General features: G+C 37.6%; 1 pseudogene; it reads left to right on the forward strand.

Moving 5' to 3' along the window:
* The first annotated feature begins 266 nt into the window (after positions 1-266).
* The window catches only part of LOC142851426 (SWI/SNF-related matrix-associated actin-dependent regulator of chromatin subfamily A member 5-like), a 70901-nt pseudogene continuing 56440 nt past the window's right edge, over positions 267-14727 (forward strand).

Here is a 14727-nt window from a genome sequence, read left to right on the forward strand (position 1 = left end):
AGCTACATAGAAAGCCATGGGAAAAGAAATAAAGAAAAGGTACACAGAAATAGAAAAAGATAAAACTTCAGAGGCAAAAGGTAGATGGTAAGAAAATCTGGTTAGAAACAAGTCTAGTTAAAGCCAAGCATTCATAATTAAGATTAAGACTCCATGTGTGATTTATTTGGGAGTTGGGAGGGCACCCAAAAGAACAAGAGTAAAAAGAGCAAAAACAACCAAAAACAATGTTCTCTCTTAGATCCCACGCAAGTGGGATCAGAAAGATGCATCCAGTATGGGTCTGTGCAGTCATCACCGGTGAAGCCTTTATATTCTTGTGTGGCTCTAGTGAGGGAGGAAAAGCTGTATGCATACTTGCAGGAGGAGAAAAGGGGAACCCAGATCCCCAGTTGGCCAGGGGCACCATATGTATGCGTAAGCCGCTCTAGTTTATTTACTAAGTCTTCTCGTGTCATCTCCCTGCTCTTCTTTATCTTCTAATGGCAAAGAACAAGGACATGAAGGGTCTACAGATGAGGCTTATGCTAACCAGGAAAATCGCAATACCAACATCTGTTTTTCAAAATTACCTGAATTTCCCATGTCTCAGCTGGATTTATAGTACATGAATATGTTTAATATAAAATAAAGTTTATTTATAAGCTCTCAAAAATAGTAGATGCTACTCTAAGAAACTGTTTAAGCTATGACCAGTTTCCCTTAAAATTAATATTAGATGCTTGAATGTTTATGAACCAAGAGCTGGTTATTCTCAAAGTAGACAGATTCCTTAAGTAGAACAAGACTTTCTTCTTAAAACAAACAAATAAAATAAGAAAAAAACTTACAGAAGTAACTTTTTATTAGTAACTTAATAATTTAGCAAACATGTACGTTTCCTCATTGTATTTTAAGTTATAAAATATATTTGTTTAACTGATTAAAGTCATGCCTTTATGATGCTTAAATATCAAAAATTATTTGGAATTAGGTGGATATCATTCCATGAAATGTTTTACTACTAGTATTTAAAATATAATACCAAGAACATCCCTTAGTGCTTATGGCAGTCCGAATGCATACTGACAATAAGCTGTTGAAGAACCTCATTTGGAGTTTTTATTCATTCCTTTTTTTCCTCCTTAGTAATTAGATTTATAATTGCAAGACTTGATTCAGCGGTGGTAAACAGCTGTGTATTCCATTTAAGAAAAATGTCTGTGTTCCTGAGGATTAATAGATGATGGCAAGTGCCAGGATTATGTAGCAAAATAATACATCCTAATTCTAAAGTAGCTGGAGTACTCTGCCAACTTGCTCCCCCTGTCATCTTGCACTCAGAAGAAGCTTACTGCTGGCACAAAGGAAACCCTCCCTGGTTTGCAGCCCTTGAGAAAATGTTTTATAACGATAGAAAGAGGTTATACAATTCTTAAATCATATGCTATCTCTACATCTGACAGGAAGGGCAGATCCTCAGGACCAGGTAGGTGAATTTTATAAAATTTATTAACAGTAAGGACACACCCCCACTTTGAAAGACCATCTCAAGGGCACGTCTCTCAGAAATTGTAGATGATAACTGTCGTTACAGGAAAGTAATTTTTCAACTTCAGAAGGATATGCTATCAGTAAGCTGTTTTCCCTTCCTTCCTTTCTTTCTTTCTTTCTTTCTTTCTTTCTTTCTTTCTTTCTATCTTTTTTTTAGAGAAACAATTCTACATATGAAATGTGAATTAACCTGACATGGGAAAATGTAGGGTTTATTTTTAAATGATGCTAATTTGCATTTCAGAGTACATTCCACAATTATACATACTAAAACAGATCACTAAAACCAGTTGGTTTCTCATGCGACAATAATTCCTATTTGTCATTAGCTGCCTTTCTATTACACTCAGCTACATGAGAAGGTTCTCCACTGCTGAACTGAACGGCATCTTCAAATTATCCTTGAAACACAGCTCATTGTTTGTTCAAGCTAAAGGAAAGAGTGAAGATGTGATGTGGTCATCAGGATCTCTGACTAAAACAGTTAAAAATCATATCTAGATTTGAATCTGTGGGAAGTAGAGACATTTTAGTTATAGTGTCTTTATAGCATAATCACTTTAATTTCTCTCACAGGTTTGATTCAGAGATAAACAAGAAAGTGAAACACAACTTCAAGAAGGAAATCACTCGCCTCTGACGATAGTAAGGATCTTGTTTAAAATAATGCATATAATACATGAACATATATATTTTGTTGTAGTTTGTTGTCTTAACTCTTTTATTCTTTGACTCTTTTGGGGGCCTGCCAGACAGCTCCCAAATGCGTTCACACAGAGACTTATTAGCACTTATAAGTGGCTAGTGCCTATCTTTAGCTTGCTTTCTTTTTAATCAACTTTTCTTAACTTAAATTACAACATTTATATTTTGCCTCTGGGCTTTTACCTATCTCTATTTCTGTATTTCTTTACTTCTTACTCTGTGCCTTACTGGTTGTGCATCTAAGTGGCGAGTTCCTGATGCCTTCATCTCTTCCTTCTTTTCTTGTTCCTTGATCTCTCTTCCCAGATTTCTTCTACTTATTCTCTCTGCCTGCTAGCCCCACCTATCCTTTCTCCTGCCTTGTTATTGGCCATTCAGCTCTTTATTAGACCAACCAGGTGTTTTAGACAGACAAAGTAACACAGATTCACAGGGTTAAACAAATGTGATGTAAAAGAATGCAACACAGCTTTGCATCATTAAACAAATGTTTTACAACATAAACAAATGTAACACATCTTAAAATAATATTCCACAACATTTTGTATATCCTATGTACATGCGACAGTGTAAGTAACTGCTTATGTGTTAATATTGATGTTTCAAATGTTACCAGTTTACAAAGGAAATAACAGTATTTTGTGATAATTGTTGAAAAGAGTAGAAAGAATCCGGAGGATAACGTATAGCAGCAACAGCAGGAGAAGGGAGAGAGAGAAGGAGAGGGAGTGAAAGTGATTTAATACTGTTCTGGGTTTACAAAACAAAGTTGCCATCATGCACAGGTAGACATACTGAAACAACATATCTCTCCTGTGCATGCTCTCTCTCTCTCTTATTTCCTTTTTTATTTTTGTTTTTTTTTCAAGACAGGGTTTCACTGTTGCTTTGGAGACTGTCCTGGAACTAGCTTTTGTAGACCATGCTTGCTTTGAAATCACAGAGATCTACCTGCCTCTGCCTCCTGTGTGCTGAGAATAAAGGCATGTGCCATGACCACCCAGCTTGTTTTTTGGTAGGAGATAAAAGCTAGGTCTTCTTGCATGCTAGGCAGACATTCTATGAAGTGAACTACATCCTTATCCTTTTATTTATACAACTCATAATAAAGTTTGTATTTTATAGTGATATGTAGGATGCACCTACAGTTGGAATACATCTGCTATTTATGTATGTGTACATGTGTAGGAGATTTTTGCTCTTGGGCCTTCCCATCTCTTATTCATAGTTACAATAACATCTTACAAGTTGTATTTAAAATCAGTCTAATAATAAGGTAATAGAGATCTTTTCTCAACAGTCTACCCTCTATTCCTTTCCCCTTTAGAAACTGAATGTTGTATTAGGCTATGTGTAAGGTTCATGAGAGGTAATTTTGAGGGTTCATCAACTGCAGTTGTCCTTCAAATCGACTACAAGATGACAGAGAGATTTTTCTGTGTCCTGAGTTCTCTGAAACCTTAGGAACTGGCTGGTGATGAGTCCTCATTTTTCTGAGTTCTTTACTATTGCGATTAGTAATCACATGTCATGTGGCTGGCGATCATGAGTGTTCTTTATCACTAGACTTAGACAAGCTAAGAACTAGTGAACTTGGATTGCCTTTTCAACAGTCATATGAGGGAAAGTTGGTTCACATCTGAAACATACAGCTTTGTTTCCCAAGCAAAGCTCAGATCTGGCCCACACCAGAATCTCATCAGAAATTCCCTCATACCTTTAAACGAAAACATTCATAGACATCAAAAGAGTTAAGACAAAGACATCAGTTTATCAGTTTTGTTGACATAAAACAGGTGAGAGTCAAACAAACCCTGTAGTGAGCAAGTGGACACTTGTTGGATGGTCTAATATTTTTAATAAGAAATGCCCCATTTTGGGCACTGGAACACTTGGTCCCCAGTTGGTAATGTTGTCTGGGGATGATGAGGTCAAGCCTAGATGGAGGAAGTTCATAACTGGCATCAGACTTTGAGATAAATCTCTCTACCACATCCAGCTTACTTTCTCTATGCTTATGGCTCAAGATGTGAGCTGTTCCTGTTGCTATGTCTTTTGCCAGCCACCCTTCTGTCACTGCCACGGACTCTAATCCTCTGGAACTATAGCTAATATAAACTATTTTTTTTTAAGCAGCCATGCTCATGGTGCTTTAAGATAGCAGCATAGAACTAACTGATACAGGACATTGGACACAGTTGGTCTATGTAATTAGGCCATCTGTATTTGATTTTATTTAAATTGAAGTTAGGCACCTACTTTCCCATGGATGCAGGGTCTCAGAGGCTCCATCTTTCCTTCTTCATGGTTACATTACAAAGGTGGAACTTTGAGTTCTTTAAGTCTGTGATTGTAAAACCAGCAAAAGGTTAGCAGAATATTTCCATCTCAAAAGGGCAAAGAGGGAAATTATAATCAAGTTTTATAAAACAAGTAGGAGCAGTGAGGGTGAAAAATGCTGCATAAAGAACCCAAAGACAAACACATAGGCATCCTCATGAATATTAACCTTCATCAGGCAATGAAAGGAGACAGAGACAGAGGAGCACGGGACAGAAATCTCAAGGTCCAAATCAGGAGCAGAAGGAGACGGAGCACGAGCAAGGAACTCAGGACCGCGAGGGGTGCACCCATACACTGAGACAATGGGGATGTTCTATCGGGAACTCACCAAGGCCAGCTGGCCTGGGTCTGAAAAAGCATGGGATAAATCCGGACTAGCTGAACATAGAGGACAATGAGGCATACTGAGAACTCAAGAACAATCGCAGTGGGTTTTTGATCCTACTGCACGTACTGGCTTTGGGGGAGCCTAGGCAGTTTGGATGCTCACCTTAGGAGACCTGGATAGAGGTGGGCGGTCCTTGGGATTCCCACAGGTCAGGGAACCCTGATTGCTCTTCTAGCAGATGAGGGAGGGTGACTTGATCGGGGGAGGGGGAGGGAAATGGGAGGCGGTTGCGGGGAGGAGGCAGAAATCCTTAATAAATAAATAAATTAAAAAAAAAAGAAAAAAAAAGTTTGTCAGGCTGAAAAATGCAGGGGCGGCTGTGGTGACAGAACATAGATTAAAACACAGCAAATCACACCTTCACAGCACTGGTTCATTTTCTTTCCTGCTTTATTCTGTGCTACACTTTGCGAATTTTATTCTATGTCTGAGGAATGCCTTATTCGCCATATTATGGATTATTGACATCTAATAGCATTTGAAATTTTATCATGGAAAGTCACCACTGTAGAGCAAATCCACATTTCAGTATCATACATACAAGAGAACAATAATAAATGAAGGACTAAGACAGAGTCCTAAGTGAGATTTTACTGATCGCTCTGTGTTCCGAGAAGAAAAGCAAATCATTACCACTAAAATCCTCCAATCCTTTCCAGCACACATAGTAAAATGTAATGTGTTGATGGAGGCATGCCTTAATGTCAACTAAGTGATCATCACACTGTACAATAAGGAGAAAAGATAAAATACATAAAGACACAATAGCTCAGAACTGGAGTTAGGGGAAAATACTCTGCAATTACCGTGGAGATGTTTGATCTTGAGGAATAATGCTAAAAGGTTTTTGGATGGATTTCTCACAACCTTTACCTCTTACAAGTTCAAGCAAATTGCTTCATTGCCTATCATTCAACACACTCCTGCTTCACTTTGGCTTACTTATCAGTTTTATTTTCAAATTGTTTTAGAGAATGCAGATATTAATAATACATGGTGTAGATAGCTTCCTTGCCCTTTATAACACCATGAACTCATTTATGGCGTGTGCTGGAAGACTGAAATTGTTCTCAGAAACACACTCTGAGAGTTCTTTGTTTTGTTTTGTGTTTGTGAGGAGAAACTTAGGAATAAGTTGGGTTAAAATCTATTGAACTCGAGACCTTATTTAAGCTCTTCTTAGAGTCTTGGATCAATTGTAATACTCCAAAACAGAGCATCACGAAAGAATTCTTGTATGTGCTAATAGGTTTGTGGAAAATAGTTATCATTAAACTTATGACATTTGAAAGACAAACTAAAATCCCACAATGTGAGCTGGAGATACAGGTCAGTTTGTGGCGTTCTTGTCTGGTAGAAAGGAAATCCCAAGTTTCATCCTAAGCAATGCATGCACACAGTGTGGTGGTGAACAGCTACAGTTCTGGAACTCAGGGGATGGAAGCATGAAGATAAGACTTTAAGGTCATTCTCAACTACATAGTAAGTTCAGGGCAGCATGGGCTACATGAGACAGTGCTGGAAAACAAAAACAAACAACACCAAACCAAACAAACAATGGGTGCAAATTCAAAAGTCTATAAGATGGCATATATGGTAAAAGAGCAAAGTAGATCAGGCAGGAGCCTAGACAAGTGCGATAGGGCTGACTCATGGAAAGTGAGCACTAGCTATTTTACCAACCAGAAAGTCAAACAGTATTTTGAGGATCTTTGATTTTATAATATAAGATAATATGCCATGTATTTATGTGTAACTTCCTGGTTTTAGATACTATCATGCAATGTGCATGTTTTTAAATACTGTATAGGCCAACAAAGATGGGAAGCCAAACAAGGACAAACCACACACTGCCATTCCCAGCCATTGCAAAGCATGTGCTTGACACTTTATCTCTTTTGCATGCCAAACATTTGAGATTTTATGATATATCCTTTTATATACAAAAAGAAAGTAAAATCAACATTTTGGGAGTATTGACAATAGAGAATGAACTTAATGCAAAAATACCCACTTCCAATCATTTTTACTTTACGAAATTATATACAGTTATCTCCGTGTCTCATAACTCCCAATCAAGGCTATAAAACAGATAAAGAGTCAAGCAGAAGAGTCAGGACTGTGCCAATCATAGAGTCATAGTGTTTGATACCTTATGATTGTTGCATAGTATTTATTTTTTAATTTTAAATTATTTATTTAGTTTATATACCAACCACAGTTCTTCCTTCCTTCCCCCCTCCCATTCCTTTTCACCCCACCCCCACCCTCATCCACTTCCCAGAAAGGGTAAGGCCTCCCATGGAGAGTCAATGAAGCCTGGAACATCAAGTTGAGGCAGGACCAAGCCCCTTCCCCCTGCAACAAGGTTGAGCAAGGCATTCCACTGTAGGGAATGGCCTCCAAAAACCACTTTATGCACCAGGGATAGATCCTAGTCCCCCTGCTAGGGGCCCCGCAGACAGACCAAGTCACACAACTGTCACCCACTTGCAGAGGGCTTATTTCAGTCCCATGCAGGCTCCGCTTCTGTTGGCCCAGAGTCCGTGAAGTCCTACGAACTTAGGTCAGCTGTCTTTGTGGATTTCCCCTCATGATCTTGACCCCCTTTGCTCAGGTAATCCCTACTCCTTCTCTTCAAATGGATATCCAGAGTTCAGTCCAGTACTTGGCTGTGGAACTCTGCATTTGCTTCTATCAGTTAATTCATGGAGGTTCTATGATGACAATTAGGGTAGTCACCAATCTGGTTAGAGGAGAAGGCCAGTATAGGCACACTCACAACTATTGCTAGGAGTCTTAGCTAGGGTGGTCATTGTGGATTCCTGGGAATTTTCCTAGGACCAGGTTTCTCCCTAAACCCCATAATGGCACCCTCAATCAAGTTATCTGGTTTCTCTCCTTCTCCCACCCTTCTCCTACTTTTCTATGCCATTTCCCCATGTTCTCATCCCCTATACCCTCCCCTTCCACCCCCTGCTTCCAGTATTCTCAGGAGATCTCATTTATTTACCCTTCCTTGGGCAATCCATGCATCTCTTCTAGGGTCTTCCTTGTTACTTAGCTTCTCTGGAACTGTGGATGGTAGTCTTGTTATTCTTTGCTTTATATTTAATATCCACTTATGAGTGAGTATGTACTGTGATTGTCTAGGTTTGAGTTACCTTATCCAGGATATATTTTTTTTTTACTTTCATACATTTGTCTGAAAATTTCATGATGTCATTGTGTTTTTACAGGTGAGTAATGCTGTATTATATAAATGTACCACATTTTCATTAGCCATTCTTCTGTTGAGGGGCATCTGGGTTCTTTCCAGGTTTTTGCTATTATAAATAATGCTGCAGTGAACATAGCTGAGCAAATGTCCTTGTGGTATGATTGAGAAAACTTTGGGTATATGTTCAAGAATGTTATTACTGCATCTTGAGGTAAATTGCTTCTCAGTTTTCTGAGAAACTGCCATACTGATATTCAAGGTGGTTGTACAAGTTTGCACTCCCACAAGCAGTGGAGGAGTGTTCCCATTGCTTCACATCCTTTCCAACAGGAGCTGTCATCACTGTTTTTGATCTTAGCCATTCTGACAGGTGCAAGATAATATCTCAGAGTTGTTTTGATTTTCATTTTCCTGATGACTAAGGATGTTGAACAATCCCTTAAATGTCTTTCAGCCATTTGAAATTCTTCTGTTTTTAATTCTGTTTAGCTTTGTACCCTCATTTTTAATTGAATTATTTGGTATTTGATGTTTAATTTCTTGAGCTCTTTATATATTTTAATGATCAGCCATCCATCAGATGTTGGGTTAGTGAAGATCCTTTCCCATTCTGTAGGCTAGCATTTTGTCTTATTGACTATACCCTTTGCCTTCCAGAAACTTTTAAGTTTCAGCCAGTTCCTTTTATTAACTGTTGCTCTTAGTATTTGTGCAATACTATATATTGGTGTTATATTTAGGAAGTCGTCTTCTGGGCCAATGCATTCAAGGCTTCTTCCCACTTTCTTTTCTTTAATCCACTTGGACTTAGGTTTTGTGTATGGGGCTAGATATGAATCTATTTGTGCCCTTCTACATGTTGACATCCAGTTATGCCAGTATCATTTGTGGAAGATGCTTTCTTTTTTCCTTTCTACCATCTTGGATTCTTAGTCAAAAATCAGGTGTTCATAGGTGTGTGGATTAATGCCAGATCTTCAGTTCAATTCCATTGATCCCTCTGCCTGTTTTTATATCAATAACAAGCTGTTTATACTAAGTCAGAGATGGTGATGCCTCTGGAAATTCCTTCATTGTACATGATTGCTTTGGATATCCTGAGTTTTCTGTTTTTCAATATGAAGATAAAGATTCTAGGTATGTAAAGAGTTGTGCTGGGATTTTGATAGGGATTACATTGAACCTGTAAATTGCTTTTGGTAAGATTGTCATTTTTACTATGTTGATCTTACCTATCCAAAGAGCATAGGTGTACTTTCCATTTTCTGATATATTTTTTAGTTTCTTTCTTCAAAGACTTTCTCATATAGGTCTTCCACTTGTTTGGTTAGAGTTACCCCAAGATATTTTTACATCATTTGTGGCTGTTTTAAAAGGTGATGTTTCTCTGATTTCTTTTTTCAGCCCATTTATCATTTGCATATAGGAGGGCTGCAGACTTTTTTTCTGTTAATCTTGTATCACACTGTATTACTGAAGGTGTTTATCATCTGTAGGAGATTCCTGTTAGAATTTTGGGGGTCACTTTTATATAGTTTTATATGATCTGCAAATAGGAATGTTTGACTTCTTCCTTTCCAACCTTTATCCCCTTTGTCTCTTTTTTCTTGTCTTATTGTTTTAACTAGATTCCCAAAATATTATATTGAATGAATATGGAAAGAGTGGAAATTCTTTTCTTGCTACTGATTTTAGTGGAATCGCTTTGAGTTTCCCTCCATTTAATTTGATATTGTCTGTCGGTGTGCTGTATATCATCTTTATTATGTTTAGGTATAGTTCTTGTATCCATGATCATTCTAAGATGTTTATCGTGAAGGGATATTGGATTTTGTCCAAAACTTTTTCAGTATCTAATGAGATGATCATGTCTGTTTTCTCTTTTAGTTGGTTACATTGACAGATTTTCATATGTTGAAACATCCCTGAATCTTTGGGATGAAGCCTACTTGATATTGGTTGATGATTTTTTGAAGTGTTCTTGGATTCTGTTTGCCAGTATTTTATCCAGCAATTTTCTATTAGTGTCCATGAGGGAGATTGATTGGTCTTTAATTTTCTTTCTTTCTTTTTTTTTAAAGATTTATTTATTTATTATATATATAGTGTTCAGCTTCCATGTATGCCTGCAGGCCAGAAGAAAGTACCAGATCTCATTACAGATGGTTGTGAGCCACCATGTGGTTGCTGGGAATTGAACTCAGGACTTCCGGAAGAGCAGTCAATTCTCTTAACCTCTGAGCCATCTCTCCAGCCCCTATAATTTTCTTTCTTATTTGATTGGTCTCTTAGTGTCTGTATAATATCTCTTCAGGACCTTCTGGCTCAAATGTCCATTAAGAAGTTGGGTGTTATTTTGACGCATGTGCCTTTATATGTTGCTAGGCTTTTTTCCTTTGAAATTCTTAATATTCTTTCTTTATTCTTTATGTTTAGTGTTTTGATTATTTTGTGTCAAGGGGTATTCTTTTAAGTTCAGTTTATTCGGTGTTCTGTAAGCTTCTTGTTTCTTCATAGGCATATTCTATTTTAGGTTTGGAAAGTTTACTTCTATGAGTTTGTTGCATATATTTTTTTGTGTCTTTAAGCTGATATTCTTCTCATTCTTCTATCCTTATTATTCTTAGGTTTGGTCTTTCCATGGTGTCCCAGATTTCCTGGATGTTTTGTATCAAGACTTTATTGGATTTAACGTTTTCTTTGACCAATAAATCTATTTCCTCAGTTGTATTTTCAACACTTGAAATTCTCTCTTCCATCTTTTGCATTCTGTTGGTTATGCTTGCATCTGTAGTTCTTATTCATTTACCTAGATTTCCCATTTTCAGAATTCCCTCAGGTTGTGTTTTCTTTATTGCCTCTATTTCAAGTTTTCAAATCATGTACAGATTCCTTCACTGGTTTGATTGTTTTCCCTTGCCTTTCTTTAAGAGATTTATTGATTTCTTCCATTTTCTTTTGTCTTTTCCTTGATTTCTTTAAGGGACTTTTTCAATTTCTCTTTAAGGCCTCTATCATCTTCATAAAGCTACTTTTAAGGTCATATTCTTCTGTTTTATCTGCATTAGAATGTTCAAGTCTTGCTGTAATATAACCACTAGGTTCTGGTGTTGCCATACAGCTCTTTAAGTTGTCGAATATATTCTGACACTGCTGTCTACCCTTCTGTTCCTCTAATCAGTGCAGGTGGTGCCTGTGCTTCTGAGAACCTCTGATGTCTGGCTGCTGGAGCTCTTCCTCCAGTTGGTGCAGGTGGGGTCTATGTCTTCTGGGGCTGTTCTCACTCCCATTGGTTCAGGTAATGCCTGTGTTTCTGGGGGCCACTGGTGCCACAAGGAATGATTAGGTGGGAGGATGAGATGGGTTTGTTGGGCAGAGTGTGACTTGTAGGTTGCAGAGTCCAATGGGTGACAAGGGTGGTGGAGCAGCCTGTCTGCAGGAGTCTTACCTGCTGATCAGTTGCTGGGTCTGAGGTGGGAGGGAGATAGGCATGGAATATACCCTGGGCCCTAGGGCTTAGAGAGTGGGGCTGTTCAGGTGGGAGACTATTTACTCACCTCTTCCTCCAATTATTGCAGGTGGTGCCTGTGTCTCTGGGATACTGCTAATGCTAATCCTGCGGGGATGGTTTGGTGGGGGTAGGCTGATGGGTTCTATGGGTGTGAGGAGGCATGGTAGAGGGCACTTGTAGGTCGTAGAGTCCAGTGGGTGGTAGGGGTGGTGGAGAGGCCTGTCTGCAGGAGTCTTATCTGCTAACCCTATATTGGAAATCTTATGTGCACTGAAGTCCCCTCTGCTGGGTGAGTGTCTACACACAAGGAATCTACAACAAACCCTGGGTCCTTTGCTATAATACCTTCTCTCTTTATCATCTAGGGCTCCTTGTCTGCTTCACGGGTGAGCAGGACTGACTGACAATGTGAGACCCTCAAAATGCTCTCCAATAGATCTCTGCAAAAAGCGCCATGAGCGGGGTCTAGGCATTACCATTCCCCTGAAAAAATCCACAGTCACAACACTTAAGGTCAACAAATCCTGGGAGGTTCTAGGGCCACTGGGCAGTGTGGTTCCTGCACCTGCACTGCTTACTGGTGACTTTCCCAGGCTTCTCCATAGGGCAACTTCTGCTCCATGTAGTTTTTAGGTCCCCAAATACTTGATAGGGTTTTCCTCACATAGTTCTGAACTATAAGGCTCTCCAAGTCTAACAAGAATGGTCAACCTTTACCTTCTATGGATTTGAGCATAGATAACACATGCCTGATTGATGCCACTTTAGTCTTTGGAACTTGAGGACAAAAATCTCTGTTACATATTTTTCCCCAAAACATTAAAAATATTTCCTGGAAGACATTTTAAAACTAGCATCAGTTTAATAGTAGATATTTGAACATGGGCCATTTATCTAGTCTTTTCTTACTGCAGGAAAGAAAGACTTTGTAAAACTGAGCATGTAAGCTCTCAAGAAAGTGAAATAAATGACATTTTATTTTATTTTTAAGATTTAGTTTAGAGACATTTAGTTTAAGGAGAGATGGTTCAACAGTTGAGAGTATGTTTTTCCTCTTTCAGATGACCCCATTTAGATTCCCAGCACTCATATAAGGGCTTACAACAATGTTTAGTGATTTAGAGGATCCAATGCCATCTTTTGCCTCCATGGGCACCAGGCATGCATATGGTGCCAAGACATATGTGGGGAACCACCTATACACATAAAAGAAAAATGGCTAAATGTAAATAAAAAAAGTAAAAAGTTTGTTATATGTGTCTGTGTATTTCTGTGTGTATTTGTGTAGACTAGTCCAGAGGAAGGCATGGATTCTCTGGAGCTAAAATTACGAGCAGTTGTAAGTTACCCGATATGGGTTCCAGGAATAGAATTTTGGATTTCTGCACAAGCAGTATACACTCTTCATTGATGAACCATCTCTGTAGCCTCAGGAGTGGTAATTTTAGAATAATTTAAGAATATTTTTTATTATCACAGACCTAACAATGGGTGAGAAACTTCTAGTTGGAATATGTTTGCAAGAGTTTTATTCTTCCTTTTAGTCCAATTGTCTGTGAGTTTTTCATTATTCAGGGTACATTCTGTTGTAAGGATCAACCTTAGCACCAACAGAATAGAACAAATGTTTAGATATAGTGTTAATAAAGAAACTAAGACAAGATATAACAAGTTCTAGCTATCCCAATATATAATAAATATACAGAATAAATTATTTACTTTTGGAGTTCCTATAGGTGAAGATGGAGTTATTAATTAATCATGCACAGTACATCATGACAAAATAACATGAGCCCTATACTAACTCATTTACAGTTTATAGTTATGCATTCCCAAACACTTTGTATGAGACCAAATTTTTCTAAAAATCCAACTGGTCAGTGAGAATAAAATTTGCCAAACATTTTATTTATTAATTTGAACAAAATATCTTTAAAATAATATTAGAAAATCAAACAGAAGCCATGTAAAATTAATAATGTGTGATGGCTGAAATTTATATCAAGCATATTGGGTTATTTTAACATTTGAGTAGAATCAATTTTATTTCCTAGATTGACAAAATAAGGAAACAGATCATATTATCTCAATAAATGATGGAATAGTATTTGATATAATCATATGCATTCCATATACAAACAAAACAAGCAAGGAATAGAAATAATCTTCCTTAACTGGATAGAAAAGAAAGCATGAAAAATACAGGTGGGCTGGGGAGGTATTGGGTGATAAGGTGCTAATTTGCCTAGCATGTGTAAGATAATTGGTCCCAGTCTCATGACTGTCTCAAATAAAAACAGACAGTAATACCTCAGATCTAACCTTATATTTCACAATAAAAGAGTAAATTCCATCTGCTTTAAGAGGGAAGAGTACAAGTTATACCAAAGGTAAGTGCTAATTAGTTGATTTCCACATTTGATAATGAGCATTTAAAAATAAAATTATAAAAACAATAGCATTTATAAGAGCATCAGATCACAAAGTACTTGAAAAATAATAGATCAAACAGAAAATATTGCATACTTCATAGGCATAAAAGTAAAAGCTAAAACTACAGTTCCTGTGGCACATCTAAAAAGCCCGAAATAAGTGGAACTAGATGAAATACTCATAAACTGGAAAATTTATTCTACAAATCAGTGTGCTAAATGTATGTGCAGAGTCAACATAAACTCTTTAAAACATCTGAGCTGAATTTTAGAAAAAAGCAAATGCAACCTGATAATAATATTTTATAAAAGAACAAAGGGTTTTAGAAGTATTAAATAAATTTTAAAAGAACATTGTGGAGAACATATACTGCCTGATTTCAATATTTCTATAAACATACACTAATGAAGTGAGCACATTTACACTAAAATACATTAATAAGACAAGACAGATGGTTTAGGTTGTAAAGACACTCACTGAGAAAGCTGAACTCAGGAGTTCCCACAGTGTGAGGTGTAATCTCACTCCCAGCAATGGTAATCACATGCTTGTACTCTTGCATGCACATACATATTGAGGTGCACACACAGATAC

This window comes from Microtus pennsylvanicus, chromosome 5 (genome assembly GCF_037038515.1).
Source record: "Microtus pennsylvanicus isolate mMicPen1 chromosome 5, mMicPen1.hap1, whole genome shotgun sequence".
NCBI classification, from domain to species: Eukaryota; Metazoa; Chordata; class Mammalia; order Rodentia; family Cricetidae; genus Microtus; species Microtus pennsylvanicus.